The sequence below is a fragment of the Peromyscus californicus genome, unplaced genomic scaffold (assembly GCF_007827085.1).
Source record: "Peromyscus californicus insignis strain IS unplaced genomic scaffold, ASM782708v3 Scaffold_19__1_contigs__length_69161282, whole genome shotgun sequence".
Taxonomy (NCBI): domain Eukaryota; kingdom Metazoa; phylum Chordata; class Mammalia; order Rodentia; family Cricetidae; genus Peromyscus; species Peromyscus californicus.
This window is the reverse complement of record NW_026294491.1, coordinates 10115426-10133589: the sequence shown is the minus strand read 5'-3', so window position 1 is coordinate 10133589 and position 18164 is coordinate 10115426. Positions and strand designations below refer to the sequence as shown.

Genomic DNA, 18164 nt, shown 5'->3' with positions numbered 1-18164 from the left:
GAGGTGTTGGGTATGGTCAATTGTCTATAGCTGGAAGTTTTTCTGTGTCCTGCCCGGTCCTGCAGCCACTCAGACCCAAGTAAACACACAGAGGCTTATATCAAGTACGAATTCCATGGCCATGGCCTATGGCCTCAATTTTCTTGCTAGCTAGTTCTTATAACTAAACTCAGCCCATTTCTATTCATCTATATGTCGCCACATGTTCCGTGGCTTTACCTGTGTGCCATTACATGCTGCTCCCTGCACGGCAGGATGGCATCTCCCAACTCAGCCTTTCTTCTTCCTGTCTCTCTCTTCAGTTTCCTGCCTAGCTATAACCTGACTTACCATAGGCCAAACAGCTTTATTTATCAACCATCAGAGCAACACATATTCACAGCATACAGAAAGGTATCCCACAGCAATTGTCCAGTCTCTGCAGCTGGGCTGGGAGGTGCCTTCCTCTGTGGAGCTCCTCGAGACACAGAGCTCTGGCTTTCATCTCTCAAGCACCCTCCACACAGCCCTCTTTGATCAGCCCCAGGGCCTACAGTTTCCCCAGCAGCTGGAGCTGAGCTGGAGAAGGGGATCTGGGCTGTGGCACAGTCTCAGTTCAAGTTGCTGCCCTGGATGCAAGCCCATGGCCTCCAGCCAGCCTTGGGCAGGAAGTAGGTCCCAGGTGCTTGCATCTAGCAGGGTGTGAAGCCTCCTAATGTATGGAAAGAGGTCAGGTTGGGGCCATGCAGTCAGACTTTCCAGGGATGGGCTCCCATTATCTGTGTGGGAGGAAGGAAGTGGTCCTGGGAGGGGCAGATAAGTCCTCTACCCCACAGGAAGGGTGGGTGGTGCATTTGGCCCAGGCTCTCCTTTCCTCAGACTCTGTGGGCTCAGGTTAACCCCTGGAAGCTGTGGGAGAAGAGACCCACCTATCAGGGCTACACATAGACAGATACACCCATAAACAAGGGTCTCTCACTCAGGACTTCCACGGAAGGAGATGGGGGTGCCTATCTTAGATCACTAGGCATGGATGTGTTCTGCATGGGCAGCTGGGCAGGTGCTCATGGGATGTCTCAGCTTCTCTGACACACACTGGCCTGTTCTCATCCACCACTTTCATGGCTCTCGATCTAATGACTATTTGTGTTCCCATCCCTGCTGGACCTCAGGTGTCCCGAGGCCCTTTGCTTGCCTCTCCTGGATCTTCTCTTTGCAGAATCTCCAGTGATCTCTGGCCTTTGGGTCTGCTGCCTGTCCTGGGCATGGGCTTCTCATATAGGACTCTGAACTTGAAGTGGCCACAAAGACAAACCACGGTGGGCTGCAGTAGGACCGAGGACAGCCCCCAGGGCTGTCTACCCTAGCTCCCACCCTGCCCAAGCCCTTCAGTCATCTACACTCTGGAGTCACCCAGTCAGAACTTGGGAGAAGTGGGTCTCCCTTCTTTCTAGGACATGGTTCATTCCCTGGTCAGTTGTCCCCTAGGCTCCAAGAGCTTCGGCTCCCCAGCCTGCTTCTTGGTGTCTCCACATCAGATAAAAGCCTGCCCTTAAATTCCATGACCTTTTAAAGCACTTATCTGCTCATTCATCACCAGGCACATTGTATCTGTAGAGATTAGATGGGGCTGAAGAAACAAAGTCAGTTGTGGTTCCTCTAGGGCCTGAGGGGAGGCTTGGGCAGGCCTCCTTGTCCCCAGGACCTGGGTCAGGGGAATTCTAGCCTGAGGCCTCCTCAGGAGCTCAGGAGAAGGGGACTATAGGTGTGATGGAAGCCTTAGTCCAGACTGGGGTTAGCATGGGTCCCTGCTTGCCAGTGCTAAAACTATTCTGGAGCAAGCCAGGCCCGGCTTGCTGTCCAGGAGTCTAGACAGATACAGACATATGCCATGGACAGACATAATATGCATGTAAACACACATGTGTACACAGGTAGAAGCCCATGTATGTTCATGCTACAACCCATGTTTATGCACTCATGCATGCTGTATGTGTATATGTGATAAGACTGTGTGTGTGTGTGGGGGTTTGGGTTTGGCTTGAGCACATATCCATAGTATGTACATGGATATATGTGTGCGTACATACGCATGCATTTTCAAGTTCAGGAGCCATATCCTTGAATAATGTAGAAATGAACAGAAGCCAGAGCCAGAGCTTTGCTCACAGCTGGTCATCCGACGCTTTGGAAGAACAAGGCTGACCAAGTCTCTTCCCTCCAGGGCCCTCAAGTTCCCAAGAGGCTCATTAGGGAGGATGGATGAGTCCTGGCAGCTGGGAGACCTCTGGAGTCACATGTGTGTGAGCACGTGCGCGCGTGCGCGCAAACACACACACACACACACACACACACACACACACACACACACACACACACACGCACAGCCTGTAGAGCTTGTTCCTGGCAGTTTCGTGAAGCCTGCTTCCTAGGGCTTACTAACTTCCCTAACACAGGAAGAGTGGAGGCTGTGGACAGACGTCCTCAGAGAGACCCACCAAGCTCTCAGTGGGGCACGTCAGTACTGCTCCTAGCGCAGGGGTGAGGCTTTGGCCTAGAGGCCTTCGGACTCCTATCCTGGGCTCATGAGCTGAAATCAAATGGTCCTGGGCTAAGGCCCAGGAGACTCGGAGAGCTGTGGGGACACATGCTCATATAGGTAGTAGAGGAAAGAAAGGGGACGATGAGTCTTTATCGCTCTGAACCCCACCCCTGCTATGGACATGGTAGGAGGTGTGGTTGGTTGGACTGTTGGATGAACCATGAGGAGCTTCTACCCAGCTGTCATCCCTGCGGCAGGATTAGCAACACACAGCAGGGGATGGAGCTGGGCTGGTCCGCAGCATAAATGGAGCCCATGAGTTGGGAAATGATGTTGCCTTTCTCACCATAGCACTACGTGAGTCTCCAGCATTCTCCAGCATCTGCCCAGGAGCACCTGCATCATGCCTTGCACCAATCACAGGGACCTTCGTTCTCACAGCTCTGCAATACCCCATTGTCTAGATAAGCCGACATGCATCCACCTGTCTTGGGGATGTTACCAGTCTCCACTCTGCTAGTTGGGGTCCCAACTGATCCCCCTGTATAACAAGTCACTCACTCCCCTGACCATGAGACCACATGGGCGCCACTTTCCTAGCCTCTGTTTTACGGGGACAGTGACACTGTCCTGTTCACCGCAGGTCCCAGGTTCTGCATGCCAGATGTCCATCCCCATGCTCCCTTCCGGACACGTCATTAATTCATCTTTCACAGCCTGGGAACTGGTTCTGCATGGCGTGATGTGTATGCAGCTCCTTCTGTCTTCTAATGGGGCTGTGTATGCTGTAGAGATTTCCTTGGCCCTTCCACGGAGTCTGTTGGTGAATGAACCTCTGCTGAGTGATATCACCTGTCTGGTGGCTGGAGCTGTGCACTGTTTAGCATCTGGTGATGAGGCTACCCTTTTCCTTGCTTGGGTGACCAAGAGTGTCTCCCTGTCTCTAAACCATCTCTTCCTGCCCACGTGCCGTCTGTACCTGCATGAAACCCAGAGGGGTTTGTTGACCTGGAGATCTATTTTTTTTTAATGACTTGTAATTTGCCTCTTAGTGCCTGAAAATATGACATCCCTTCATTTAATAAGACTTCCTTCATAAACATTAATAAATATTTTATAGTCTTCAAAATTTTTTGTGAGGGGGGATAGGTCAATGGGTAAGTGTGCTTGCTCTGCAGACATGAGAGCCTGAGGTCAGATTCCTGGCCCCCACATTAAAAAGCCAGGCTGCATTTGTCTGTGACCCCAGCACTGGGGGGACAAAATAGGTGGGTCCTGGAAGCTCACTGGCTGGCCAGCCTAGCTCAATGGTGACCTTCCAGTTTGGTGAGAGACCCTGTCTCAAAGGCAATATGGCAGAGAGTGATGGAGGAAGACATTGAAATCCTACTATAGCATTCCACATGTTCATGCATAGGTTTTCACCTACACATTCACATGTGCATACACACACACACACACACACACACGGATCTTTTGTGATTGTTCATTAGCTATTTGGTGGTTTTCGAGGCTGTTGAAATGGTGGCATTTTCTGAATGTTTGATTCAGGTCTAACTAATGAATGGTTAGCTTCTGCATGCTTACTTTATCCAGTGTCTCTGCCACACTCACTTTTTAAAAAACAACCGCTTTATTGAGATATACTGCACAAGCCCTAACCTCATGTACTGTAAATAAAAACCGAGTGTTTGCTGAGCATCTCCACAGACCCGTGCAAGAAGAATGCAGCCAGCCTCAGGAGAACCACATCACCCACATCACCACACTCTCCACACACAAGAAAAACAGCCAAGACCCGCACACCTCAAAGAGAAAGCAAACAGGAGTCGTGTCCACACTAAGCTCACCTTCAATCTGGAGGACTTATCTAGAAATTCTTAGGATTTTCGACATACACAGTCAAATTCCAAGGCTTGCTGTTATGGGGCCTGCAAGAACAGATGGGAAAGATTGATAAATTGGGACCTGCTGGGAAGGGAGTTGGGTTTTCAAAGGCCAGTTTACAAATTTGCTGATAGAAGCCCAGATACGGTTGGCCGAGGCATGTGTGTGTGTGTGTGTGTGTGTGTGTGTGTGTATAGTTGAGTTTTAACCGAAGTCACATCCCAGGTATGAAAGATTTATTAATTTTATTTTGCATGTATGGATATTTTGCCTGCATGCATATATATGTGCACCACATGCATGCCTGGTGCCGTGGATCCCCTGGAGTTACAGACAATAGTGAGCCACCATGTGGGTGCTGGGAATTGAACCCGTGTCCTCTAGAGGCCAGTGCTCTCATCCACTGAGCCATTTCTCCAGCTCCGCTTACAGTACCATCTTTTTGTTTTGTTTTGTTTGTTTTGTTTTTCGAGACAGGGCTTCTCTGTAGCTTTGGAGCCTGTACTGGACTAGCTCTGTAGACCAGGCTGGCCTCGAACTCACAGAGATCCACCTGCCTCTGCCTCCCGAGTGCTGGGATTAAAGGCGTGTGCCACCACCACCCGGCGCAGTACCATCTTAAAGGCTATTTCGGGGGCTTTTTTCCTCCCATCTCCAGAGGGTGTCTGTCTATAGGGAAGGCTGGTGCTGATGCAACCAGTGAAGCCACGCTCAGGCAGTCAAGCCACCATCCCTTGGCAATCCCCAGAATCCCACTGGATCATTTGATCCCAGGTCTACTTGATCAAACTTCTTACCCAGCCTGGGGAGCCAGTGCGGAGCTCATGGTGGGGGACAGTGAACCACAAGTCAGCCTTTCCCTTGGTGCCCTGAGAGCAAAGCACAGGTCCTCTGCAGAGGGGCCACTTCAAACCTGAGGAGCCAGGAACAAAGAAGAGTGTAAATTCTCTGTGAAATCTGTTCTCCTGAGCTAGAGTGTGTAGGAGGGAGAATCTCTGTGGAAGGAAGGCGCCCAGCATACCATAGTGGAACGGATCTCAGCAGTATAGGGACTTGGACTTAGAAAAATTTGCACACTATTAAAAATTGGCATATCCACCAGAATAAGTTTTTTGTTTTGTTTTGTTTTTGTTTTTAAGACAGGATCTCATGTAGTCCAGGGTGGCCTCTAACTCCCTGGACCTGGGTACCTAAGGATGGCTTAAATTTCTTATCCTCCTGCCTCTACCTCTCAAGTGATGGGACTAAAAATCTTTCAAGGATAACTGGGCAAGCTGTTACCCCCAAAGAGGGTGAAAACATTTCCCCTCCTCTTTCACACCCCCCCTCCCGCCCCGTGCCCTCTCCTTTCTGTCCTGGGACCTGAAGAAGAAATGGAGGGTAGGACAGAGGGCCACCTGGCCCCACTTGCCTAGCCTCTGTGCAACTCCAGTTTGTTTCCACAAAGCCTGCCTTATTTCCCGAAGGGAGGCGGCGGCGGCAAAGTTGACACCTCCATCCGAAAGATGACGGCTTCTTGGCAGAAGTGAGTGAGTGAGTGAGCGAGCGAGCACATGGATGTGTGTACAGGAAAAGCACCGACAATCTCCCTCACCCTCCCTGGGAACTCCATCCCGTAGCGCCAGCGTGCTCCTATGGAGCTAATGGTGTTCTGAGTCAAAGATTCCATTTGGGTATCAGCTTCCCCCAGAGGAGGAAGTTCTGGACGACGTGTCTGTAAACTCAGATAAGATAGGGATAGACAGAGTGCGCTGTGGACGAATGCCTGGAGAATGAACAGTGGCTGCTTTGAACACGCTTCCTTCCAAGGCTAATATTTTCAGAAGGAAAAAATATAACAAAGGTTATGACTGTTACATTTTAAATCTTGACAAGGCCCTGTTTGATCATTAACCTACTCCACAGAGCCAAACTACTGGTCACATGTCATTATACATTTGTCCAGCCCCACAGAGTGCCGGATAGAGGACAGATCTGAGGGCAGTCCATGGAGTCGTTAATAAGAACAGATCCGTATCTGCTCAGTGCTGTGCCTTCTATGAATGGGCAAGACGATGACAAGTGGAGTCATTGGAATGGACTGGGTTTCTGTAAACCTGAAACTGCCCTTTAAGAGAAAACCTACTGGGCTGGAGAGATGGCTTAGCGTTTAAAAGCATTGGCTGCTCTTCCAGAGGACCCAGGTTCAATTCCCAGGACCCACATAGCAGCTCATAACTGTCTGCAACTACAGTTCCAGAGGTTCTGACACCCTCACACAGACATACACGCAGACAAAACGCCAATGCACATAAAAAAAAGCGTCATTATCAATTGAAGAAAAGAAAAAGAAAACCTATCAACTTAAGAAAATGTTAGCCGGGCGGTGGTGGCGCACGCCTTTAATCCCAGCACTCGGGAGGCAGAGTCAGGCGGATCTCCGTGAGTTCGAGGCCAGCCTGGGCTACCAAGTGAGTCCCAGGAGAGGCGCAAAGCTACACAGAGAAACCCTGTCTCGAAAAACCAAAAAAAAAAAAAAAAAGAAAATGTTAAAATCTCCAACCACAGCCCCCTTCTTTAATAAATCTTACAGGTTTCTCCTAAAAAATAGCGTCAGTTACCTAAAATGTCAAATTGGAACACGGGTTTTGGAGGGCTGGTGTTTCCTGAGTTCTCTGGTGACCACTGAGTTTCTGGTTGTTACTAAGCATCCAGAAAGGATGTGCTCTTCCAAATGACCTCCTTCCCTTGGGTTGGCCATGACAGTGGTTGCAAAGACACCTTCTACTATTCTTCACTTGAAAACTGCTTGCTATAACCTGCACTTTTAAAAGTGGATATCTCTAATGATATTAACTTGAAAATCCCATTGTATTTTTATTTGATTTCATTACAGTACTGATGTTCTCTAAGACCTTTGAACTTGTAAGACTATAACATTTGAACTTGTAAGACTATAACATTAAGGAGGAAAAGTCCGTTTGGTTTAAAATCTGAAGTTCAAAACCACCCTCTTCACCACCACTCATGGGGCTCATAAACGCACCTTAAGGGAGGGAGGGCTGATTTTTGGCTTACAGTTTGAGACTGTAGTCCATCATGATGGGGAGTCACAGCAATAGGAGGTGGGGTGGTCACATTATATCCACAGTCAAAAACAAAAAATAGATGTGCAATGAATGTGTGTGCTTATCCCGGTTTCTCCATTTTAGAGTTTAGAATCGCTGCCTAGGGAATTGTACCACCCACAGTGAGTGAGTCTTCCCACTTGAATTAACCTAATCAAGACAATCCCCAACAGGCATGCCCAGAGACCTGTCTCTCTAGAGCTCATTGAGTCAAGTTGTTGAGCTTAACCACTGTACCGGGTACCTCAGGCACTCCTGGGCAATCAGTGACTGGCAACAGGAGCATGGAGCAATTCTCAGGCACTCACCTTGCCAGACACCACAAGGAGTCTCATCTGAGGTTTCAGTCCCCCAACAGATGGCAAATGGATGTGCAAGTGCCCACAGGGTAGGCAGCTGTGGCCCTGGCATCTCACCAGATTCCTTGGACGGCTGGGAGGTACATGGCTTCCACCTCACTGCAAAGGAAATAGATGAACAGAAGGAAAATTGGTACCATAGGAATCATGGGAGAATGTGAGGTCTAGAAAGAGGCAGGAATAGACACCCCAAGCTGCTAGAAAAGTTGCCTGGGGATGGGTAGCACTTATGGGGGTTTGGGGGAGATGAGCAATGGTTTAGGGCAGATGCTTCCTCCAGAAGCCCCATGTCTTAGTTAGGGTTCCTATTGCTGTAAAGAGACACCATGGCTGCTGCAACTCTTATAAAGGAAAACATTTAATTGAGGAGGCTTACAGTTCAGAAGTTCAGTCTATTATCATCATGGTGGGACATGGAGGCATGCAGGCAGACATGGTGCTGGAGAAGGAGCTGGGAGTCCTACATCTTGCAGGCAACAGGAAGTGGTCTGTGACACTGGGCAACATCTTGAACATAGGAGATCTCAAAGCCCATCCCCACAGTGACACACTTCCTCCAACAAGGCCACATCCACTTCAACAAGGTCATACCTCCTAATAGTGCCACTCCCTTTTGGGGGGAACACTTTCTTTCAAATCACCACCCCCCCAGAGAGGTTCTAGAAAGTGGAGAAGAATTCCAGAAGCTTTGCCCAATGACCCCTACAGTACTGAAGGGGAACCCAGATCTCACCTTGGCCCCTTGGGACAATGAGGTATGGGGTAGGCATAGGTACCATCCAGTGCATGCCTGAAGGAGGGTATGAGTCCTCAGTTGGGCTTCATCTGAGACCAGATTCCCATCAGAGGAGGTCCCCCTAGGCCAAACTGTTGATCCTTGCCTGTGACAGGGACACAGCCAGGGATGGACATGTGTTGTTCTCATTGTTACTGAAAAGCTGACTGGTCAATGGCTAGGCAGGATTTTGGAGGCAGAGAGAATGCTGGGGAAAAGATGGGTGGAGCCAGGCGATGCCATGAGATGCAGAGTGAGCAGGATGGGAGGTACATAAATGAGTTAAATGAGCCTCAGGGCAGCACATAGATTAATGGAAATGGGATAATATAAGTTATAAAAGCTAGCTTAAAAAAAGCCTAAGCTATCGACCAAGCATTTATAATTAATATTAAGTCTCTGTGTGGTTATTTGGGAACTGGCTGGTGGGACAGAAAAGTCCACCTACAGACATGTCTAGGGACAGCTGGGAGAATTGAAAGGGCACCAAAGATAGTAGGCATGCATAGTAACCAGATACTGCAAGCTCAGCTGAATCCAAGCGCCACAAACTCCTATAGCAAGGATGGACATGGGCAGAGGGAAGGGCACTCTAATGGCTGAGTGCTTTCTCCTAAAAGCCCAAATCTTAACGTCCTAACTCTCAGGACCCCAGGATGACACTGCATTCAGAAATGGGGTGCTGAAAGAGATCATTAAGGCAAAATGAAGGGATCATCATGGGCCCTGATCCAACATAACTCTATCTTTACATGAAGACACCAAGACACAGATGGACAGGGGGACAGCCATCTGAGGACACAAGAAGATGTCATCTACAAGCCAAGGAGAGAAGTGCCCAGGACCTACCCTGTGACACCATAATCCTGAACTCCAGACTCCCAAGTGAGAGACCAAGTGACCACCGAATACCCCACAATCTGGTGTTCGGCATGCCGGCTCCAGAAGTCCAGCTGGGTGGCCTCTTGCAAGCACAGGGAATGGTTCCTCCGAAAGTGGTCTCTGCTAGGTCACCATCAGATGGAGACATGCAGCCCCATGTGCCCCACAATCCATACAGTGTTTATCGCAAAGAGATGTAGATATCAGTGTGCATTTGCCATGTCTATGGTGATATTTTATTTGTATTAAAATGTTATTTGTATGTTAATAAATAAAGTTGCCTGGGGGTCAGAGCTATTAGCAAGTCATAGGAAAGCAGGGCAGTGGTGGCATACGCTTGTAATCCCAGCACTTGGTAGGCAGAGCTGGGTAAGTCTCTGTGTGTTCAGGGATACAGCCATTATTGGATACACATGCCTTTAATCTCAATACCAATCATGGAAAACCTGGAGGTCTATACAGACAGGCCGTGACGAGGCGGTCATGTGGTTGGGTTTACAACCAATGAGAAGGCAGAACAGAAATTCTATATAAGGACTTTAACACAGGAAGTAGCTCTGGTTCGGAGAGGTAGGACTACTGCAGGAGGAAGGGTAAGGTTTTAGCTCTTAGCTCTGACCTCTTGGCTTTCTTCTTTGCATTGGTTCTGTGTTTCTTATTTAATATTAATAAGACAGTTGGTTACTTCTACACATGTCTGTACCCAGAGCATTCATGGTCACACTCACTGCAGCTTCCTTTGTCATGGTGATAAATGAAAATATCAAAGTCTTTGGGTATCAGACTGTGGGGTTTTGTGTTTGTTTGTTTGCTGTTTTGTTTTATTTTTGTCAACCCTATACAAGCTAGAGTCATTTGACTCTCAAGTGAGAAAATGCAAACCTGTGGGGTGTTTCCTTGGTTAATGATCTAGGTGGGAGGGCCCAGTCCACTGGGAGTGGTACCACCCCCTCCCTGGGCAGGTGGTCCTGGTTGTATAAGAAAGCAGGCTGAGGCCGAGCATAGTGGCGCTCACTTTTAATCCCAGCCCCTGGAAGGCAGAGGCAAGTGGATCTCTGTGAGTTTGAGGCCAGCCTGGTCTACATAGTGAACTCCAGGACAACCAGAGCTACATAGTGAGACCCTGTCTTGAAACAAACAAAATAAATAAAAATATAAAAAAAAAAAGAAAGAAAGAAAGCAGACTGAGCAAGCCAGTAATCAGTGTTCCTCCATGGCTTCTGCTTTGCTTCCTGCCTCGGCTTCCCCTTATGATGGATAGACTAGTTTAATCTGTAAGACAAATAAACCACTTACTCCCCAAGTTGCCTTTGGGTACGGGGCTCATCACAGCACTAGACAGCACAGCAGGACAAACCGTTAGGCAAGCTGCGGTCCGTCTGTCAGCAGACATGACTCAGCAGTAGAAAAGGACTCGCAGCCCAGTGACTCAGAAGCAGTTTGCTGAGTGAAAGGACACTCAGAAAAGACTCAGTGATGACAGACTAGTGGATGCTAGAGGCCGATGGGGAGGGGACAGGGAGGAAGAAAAGGTGACATGGGCAGTGTCTTTGGAAGGGCTGTCCTGGATCCTGTCTGTGGTGGCACAGATCTGCCATGTGTTCAAATCCATAGCACTGTACCACTCAAAACGCCTGTGCTGGGTCCTGCTCATCACACCACAGGTTCTGGGTGCTACAGGGCCTTTCTCTGTGTTTTGGCTGGATGTGAATTATGCATTTCCGTTTCCCCAAAACTCACTGGCTTTCCAAATGTGGCTCTAACAAGCTAATGGGCAAACGCTCAAAGAAGAAAGGAGATCCCCATACAAACACCTTCCAACAAGATGGCTGGGACACGGGCTGATACTGGAGCATCAAGTACCTCTTCCTCAGCAGAAGGACTTGGGACTGATACACACGTGCATCCCGACACCCCGGTAGTACATGTGAGGCGGAGAAGATTTGCCAGCAAGAAACATTATCACGGAGCAGCCTCTAAGACACATCTGATTCTCCTGTGGCTTTGGGGCCTTCGGATGAGGTTCACTCTGTCCCTGAGCCATGGGACTCTGCCTCACTCTCAATGACCAAAGTAGAGGAAGGCAATGACAGTCCAGGTCCCCTGGGTTAATAGGGAGCTCGGTGCCCCCAGCATGAGGTGACTGGAGGCACCTTGCCCCCTCGCTTGCTTCCTCCTTTAAAAGCTCAGACATGGAGGCTACCTGTAAGAAACCATCAGCCAGGCTGCATTGAGGGGTGTGAGCTTCCCGGAATGCCACTCAAAGGTGGCAGGATTCAAGAAAGACAGAAAAAGCCACCAGTGGAAGGAGCCGGGGAGTCCCGTCCTGAAACACCGGGGACGCCAGGCATCTGAGAGGCTGCGGTTTGCTGAGTGCAGACTCTTCAGCTCTAATTTTCTGGTTTTGACTAATGTCCTGTGGTTATTCAGGATGCCCGCCATCAAGGCTGGAAGGACAGGCTGCAGTCTTTTAAACTTTTTTTTCTAAATTGAAAGTTCTCTCTCAGGCAGCGTGTGTTTGGGGAGACTGTCTCTGACTTCATGGAGTCGGCTGACCTGGTGAAGGGAGGGCTGTGTACCCATGGACAGAGGCAACTGAAAATGAATCCAAAAGGATTTTGTAACACGCAAAGAGCTGCAAGCCACAGTTACTAGCTGAACCTGAAAGTCCTTCCTCCACGCTGGAGTTTCACAACAATGAAGCAATTATTCCCCAACCACCAAACAGGCGGGCCCTGAAGCAGCCCCCACCTCCAATATCAGGAATGTCCTTCCTTCCAGGTGCGCGTGCCTCTCCCGGGTCCTTCACATCACACTGCGGGCTCTGGATACTAAAAGGTCTTTGTCTTTTGCCAAGAGATCGCTTCTACATTTCCGTTTCCCTGACACCCACCAGCTCTCCACAAGTGGCTCTCCTCAGGTTAACCATTCTTAGGCTGTCTGTGCTATGTGCTTGTCCCAGTGGCCACCCGCCATGAGTGCCCATTGGCTGACTGCCCACCAGGCAGCTGATGAGCTGGAAGCCTCACCAGGGGAGCTGCAGCTTCAAGCCCCCCAGGGCACCAGGTAGGATATGCCCAGGGTGAGTGTGGGTTCCCCTCTACAGCAAGCCCTCAGTGAGACAGTATAGAAACACGACCTTCTCTTCCCCTCCATCTCCCCCTGCTCCTCTTTTCTCATCCCTCACCCCCTCCTCCTCTACCCCCTCCTCCATGCCCAATAAATTCAGTGTAACTGTCTCATTTCATAGGTGGCAAGAAAGCTTCCTGAAATGCTAGGAGAAAAGGGAGTCTTGCCACACTCTAGGGCTGAGTTCCACTTGACTTCCAATCCCAGGGATCTGCCTGGTAGGAATGTGTGTCTTCCCTAGGACCCCTTTCCTAATGTTCTCTACCCCCACAGGCCCTGAGATGCATACTGGGGCTCCACACATGCTAGACACTCTCGTGTCCATTTGCAGCCCTTAAGCTCAGCCTCCTGTGTACATGTCTACTGCCACCTGACCCAGTTCGACACACCGGGGTGTTGGCAACAGCCTACACCTGGACCCTGTCCCTGCCTGCCTCTGGTCACAGTCAGCCAGGTGCCTCTAGGCACCTCCTGACCCTATCCTTCTGACAGCAGGTATCCTGGTAGCATCCCCATCTCCCCTGCTCTCTCTCTCTCTCTCTTTCTCTCTCTCTCTCTCTCTCTCTCTCTCTCTTTTTTTGGTTTTTCGAGACAGGGTTTCTCTGTATAGCTTTGCGCCTTTCCTGGAACTCACTCTGTAGCCCAGGCTGGCCTCGAACTCACAGAGATCCGCCTGCCTCTGCCTCCTGAGTGCTGGGATTAAAGGCGTGTGCCACCACCGCCCAGCTCCTGCACTCTCTTTCTACCTCAGTGGCTCGCTCTCCCACAGTTCCTCTTTTCTGCCAAGGACACTTGCATTTTCTGTCTGCCTCTGTTGCCCAGGCCTGAGCCTTTCCCAGACCCACCAATCCCATCATGCATGTCTTCTGTAGATAGTACCTTCAGAGCTATCACCATTATACATCCAAGTTGGGTAGCACGTGACCCCCATCTGTGCGTGTCCTGGGGACAGCACTGGCCTGCGTTCATCTTCCCATCTATTCTCTGCAGCAAACCAAGCTCCATGCACGTGATGGGCACTTCACCCTCAGAACACTGGACAGGGTGACATTTGACTCATGGGCCCGTGTCTGCCCACTGCACTTGAGGCACAGAGGACTACTATCCCCAGCACTGGGGTGGGAGGGGTGCCTTCCGGTAGAAGTGACGAGGGGACAGGCTCTGAAGGCTAATCTAAAGGGAAAATGGAGCCCAGAGGCAGTGGAGCAGCCAACAGAGGCTTGTCATTCTTGTGACTGATTAGGAAACAAGAGGGGGTCTGGTTGCATCAAAGAGAGCCATCAGTGCCCAGGGTGGGTGTGGGAGTCTCCAGAGATGCTGGGAGACACCCCATTTGTGGAAAGTGTCTCAGGAACACCTGTGGGATAGGAGGTAGAGCGGAGAGTCGGGGACCAGAGAGTCCTGGCCTAGAACTCATCTCTGTCTTGTATCTAAGGCTGAACAGAGGGATCAGGGAAACTGAGCAGCAAGCACTGAGTTCCAGGTCCAGGCTGGAACCCCAAGATGGAGGTGGGATGAGCAGGCTGTGAGTGTTAATGTTAAGTCTGACGTTTATCACAAAGCACAAGGTACTTTGGTGGATACTAATGGTAGGCATAAAAATCATCCCAGGCTCAGGTGGGGCTCTCTAGCAGCCAGGGCGCTTCTGAAGCAGTGTCTTCCATGTGGTTCCACGGGTCTGTGTGCCTCGTCCGAGCCAGAAGATGCTGTCTCTGGATGCTGCAGGTGTCAGACAAGCCTGCTGGGCTGGTCCAGGACAGTGGCCAGAGGGAAAAATATGCTAGTTTGCTCTTTATTGCTGTGGTAAACACCATGGCCAAAAGAAACTAGGGGAGGAGAGGGTTCATTTGAAATTATAGCTTATAGTCCACCACTGGGGGAAGCTGGAGCAGGAACGCTCAAGTCAGGAACCTGGGTGCAGGAAGTGAAGCAGAGCCCGTGGAGGGATGCTAATTACTGGCTTGCTCCTTGTGGCTTGCTCAGCTTGATTTTTTTCATACAATCCAGGACCACCTGCCCAGAGGCAGTAACACCCACAGTTAGCCGGGCAGCCCACGCCAATCATCAATCAAGACAATGCCCTACAGATGTCCCTACAGGGCAATCTAATGGAGGCATTTTCTCAGGTGAGAGTCCTCCAGGTGACTCTAGCATGTGTCAAATTGACAAAAAAAAAAATACCTACCCAGCATACAAGGCAGGTGAAGAGAGCCTGGAAGGGGCTGGCTACAGCGTGGTCAGTCAGCCAGTTCGGTGGCCTGGAGAGACAAGTCCTGCAAAAAGAGAACGCCAGACATCTCTGAGAGCCACAGCTGCGGATGGCCTTCTGAGCCTCTGGGAGAGAACAAAGGCCCTGTGTGTCTGTCCGGAGTGAAGCTCTTGTGGAAGACAGAGCCCCTTTCAATGCCAGCCAACTCCCACCAAGTCAAGGCTGCTGTGGCCTTGGGGTGAAGGGGCAACCCTGATGTGGCTGACGCAAGTGGGTGATTCAAAAGCACCAGCAAGGTGGCCATGGCTGCTGGGAGTCACAGAGGGCAACTTCAGCTCGCCTTACCTAATCTCAACTCTGACTCCAGAGAGTGGGCCTGGAGCCCAGGAATGAGCTGGTCAGAGCCCCAGGGGTGGAGACAAAGGCTGTGACATCTCAGAATGTACCAGACATGGCCAGCTGCAGGTGGCAGGCAGGTGAGCCGAGCCAAGGCCAAGGTTGAGACACAGATGAACTCAAAACCAAAAGGACAGTGGGAGAAAGGCCTGGCAACAGATGGGCCACAGCATAGCTCTAGGGACGACAGCCCACAGGACCACAGGCCGTGGAGACCACAATGAATGGGAACCACAGCCCATGGAGACAAAACTCCACAAGGATCATAACCCACAAGACACCAACCCACAGGAACCAACAGCCCATGGAAATGCAGTGTTCTGCAGCTAGGTTGAGTCAGGTTAAGAACGTGGGGTGCAATGTCCCCCTTGATCCCAGAATATGGCAGAGAGGCATTCAGCCACAGGCTCCTGGCTCTGGTCAGTTGGGCATCTCCTATCTAAGACAGTAGGAGTAGGTTGGCAGAGGAGCCAGATGTCCACCAAGGTGCATCCTTGGTGCAAGTTGTAGGGGACCTAGGAATGTGCCCTCTGTGTGGGTAGACTACAGCAGGGCCTGTCTCCCATGCTTCCTGGCTCTCCTCTCAGTTCCTAAGCCAGTAGCGTCAGGGCTGAGCTGGCAAACAGACTGTGGCCGGAGAAGGGGGACTGCGTTGTGGCACAGGTTGGGGAGGCCAGGGTTGTTTGGCAAAGAGTCATGCAGCAGAGCTCAGAGAAGGCAACCTTGGAGGACACTGGTGCAGAGATGTGCTGATCGGGGTAGGGGGTAGCTTCCCAGTCACACTGGACTCTCTGGAGAGACCGAGTTTAGGTCCATGTTCACCTGCCTGGCTCTCAGACGTGGCTCCTAGAAGATGGGCCCCTCAGTACCTATCGTGTCCCTTATCTTAAAGCAGGTGTCCAGGGACTAAGTAAATGGGGTAAGGCAGTGCAGGTTTTAGGGGGCTCTTTGGGGTGAGCCATTGGGTGGCTCTGGGAAAGATGATGCGGATGCAGAGTCCACATCTCCCAGCAGAGACAACGGTAGAAAAGCAGGACCAGCATGCCTCACCCCTTCAGCTGATGCCTACCTAGGTCCTAGGAAGAACGTATGGAATTTTCTGGCAGAGATCACATGAAGAAGATCTGGAGACCCCAGTTACACCCAGGACAGCAGCCTCCAGGGAATAGGGTTTGGGCAACCAGGACAGACCACAGGTGTGTCTGCTCGGCAAGCAGGTGGGTGTGCTCCTGAGAGCCCCCACAGGGACCCCCTGGGAAACAGGGAGTGTCCTGCAAAGTTTCTGCAGGTAGCCTTCCCGGTGCAGACTGTGTTACCTCCGCCCTAGTTACGCAGATGTGTTCGTCCTGGGTCTTCAGTATGACCAGCTTCTCACAGACAGCCTTCACCTAGCTGACAGTCCAGGCCTGCAGATCCGCACTGCCTGATGGGCAATACCCAGGCTCCCCAAGGGTGTGGGGCTACATGGTGTCATACCATAGAGATACATTGAAACAATGAAAAGTGTGAGGCTGGGACCTTCAGGACCGTTCTTAATCTAAGATGACTTGGATGGCAAAGCACAGTGGGCGGTACCATTATTTCCATGGCCATCAGGGTCAGTGGGGACAGAGAGCAGCTGTGTCCAAAACCCAGCTTGTCTACGGGTGCCTGTGGATCTCAGGGTGAAACATTGTGTAGGACTGAGGTCAGGGTGAGCCAGCGACTGAGCCCATCCCCAGCAGCTGGGTTTGGAGGGAGGCCTGACGCACTCACTGTGGGCATAAGCACCTCGCTCACTGCAGAGAGATTTATTGAGTGCCTACTGTATGCCAGGTGCAGTTGTGATATTCAGGCTCCATCGGTGAATGAAGCAGATGGAGAATGAGATCTCACTCTTCCCGGAATCTGCGCTCCCACAGAGGCTCAAACGGTGCCAGGTTCTCAAGATAAGGAGGCAAAGCTCACCATGTGTGCTGGCTAGTTTTAATGTCAACTTGACACAAGCTAGAGTTATCTGAAAGGAGGGAACCTCAACTGAGAAAATGCCTCTGTAAGACCTCTCAAGGGCATTTTCTTAATTAGTGACTCATGGGGAGGGCCCGGCTCATGGTGGGTGGGGCCATGCCTGGGCTGATGGTCCTGGGTTCTGTAAGAAAGCAGGCTGAGCAAACCATGGGGAGCAAGCCAGTCTGCAGCACCCCTCCATGGCCTCTGCATCAGCTCCTGCCTCCAGGTTCCTGCCCTGTTTGAGTTCCTGTCCTGATTTCCTTCAGTGATGATCAGTGATGTGGAAGAGTGAGCCAGATAAAGCCTTGCCTCTCCGACTTGCTTTGCTCACAGTATTTCATCATTAGCAACAGAAACTCTAGGACACCATGTGTATATGACTTATGCAGAAGAAGAAAGACAACCTGGGGTGGAGTCATGGGGTCAGGATGGGAGGTCTGGGGAGTGGCTCTATGAGCCGGAAGGTGGCACCCTGAAAGAGAGTGGCTGTACTGAGCAGAGAGAGCCGTCAGAGTGAGTTGGGCACAGAGTGGCCAAGGCTCACATAAGTAAGGCGCGACAGTGAGCACTGTGGACAGTGATGTCTCGGGGACGCTAAGGAAGCAGTCTGAGGGAATGGCTTCAAGCTTGGGCTTCCCCTGGTGAGCACCATGCACCGAGGAGGGAGCAGGGAGAACTCAGATGGTAACTGATGGGGGGACCACGATGTGAAGAAGAGGGAAGGAGGCAGGCGAACTGGCTGGAAGGGTGTCTTAAATACAGCGTGGTTGCTCGGTAGACAGCCCAAGGCACCTATGATGCTGTGCGGTTCAGATTTTAGTGGAAAGGGGGAAACATAAACACAAAGGAAGCAGCTGGTTCGGGGACAGTGAATTCAGATTAACCCAGATGAGAGAAGGGGTACAGCCAG

At 50.8% G+C, this 18164-nt stretch overlaps 1 long non-coding RNA gene across 2 annotated transcripts in view; it reads right to left on the bottom strand.

Moving 5' to 3' along the window:
* LOC128114534 (uncharacterized) overlaps window positions 1-18164 on the bottom strand; it is a 72929-nt gene that overhangs the window by 29769 nt on the left and 24996 nt on the right. The window contains exons 3-7 of one of the 2 annotated variants that reach the window (XR_008219794.1): window positions 14846-14933; window positions 7824-7973; window positions 5206-5321; window positions 4372-4452; window positions 2399-3338 (exon numbers count right to left, since the gene is read on the bottom strand). This is a non-coding gene — a long non-coding RNA (uncharacterized LOC128114534). Of the gene's footprint in view, window positions 1-2398; window positions 3339-4371; window positions 4453-5205; window positions 5322-7823; window positions 7974-14845; window positions 14934-18164 lie in introns of those variants that run through there. The other variant, XR_008219793.1, reaches the window with a different exon arrangement.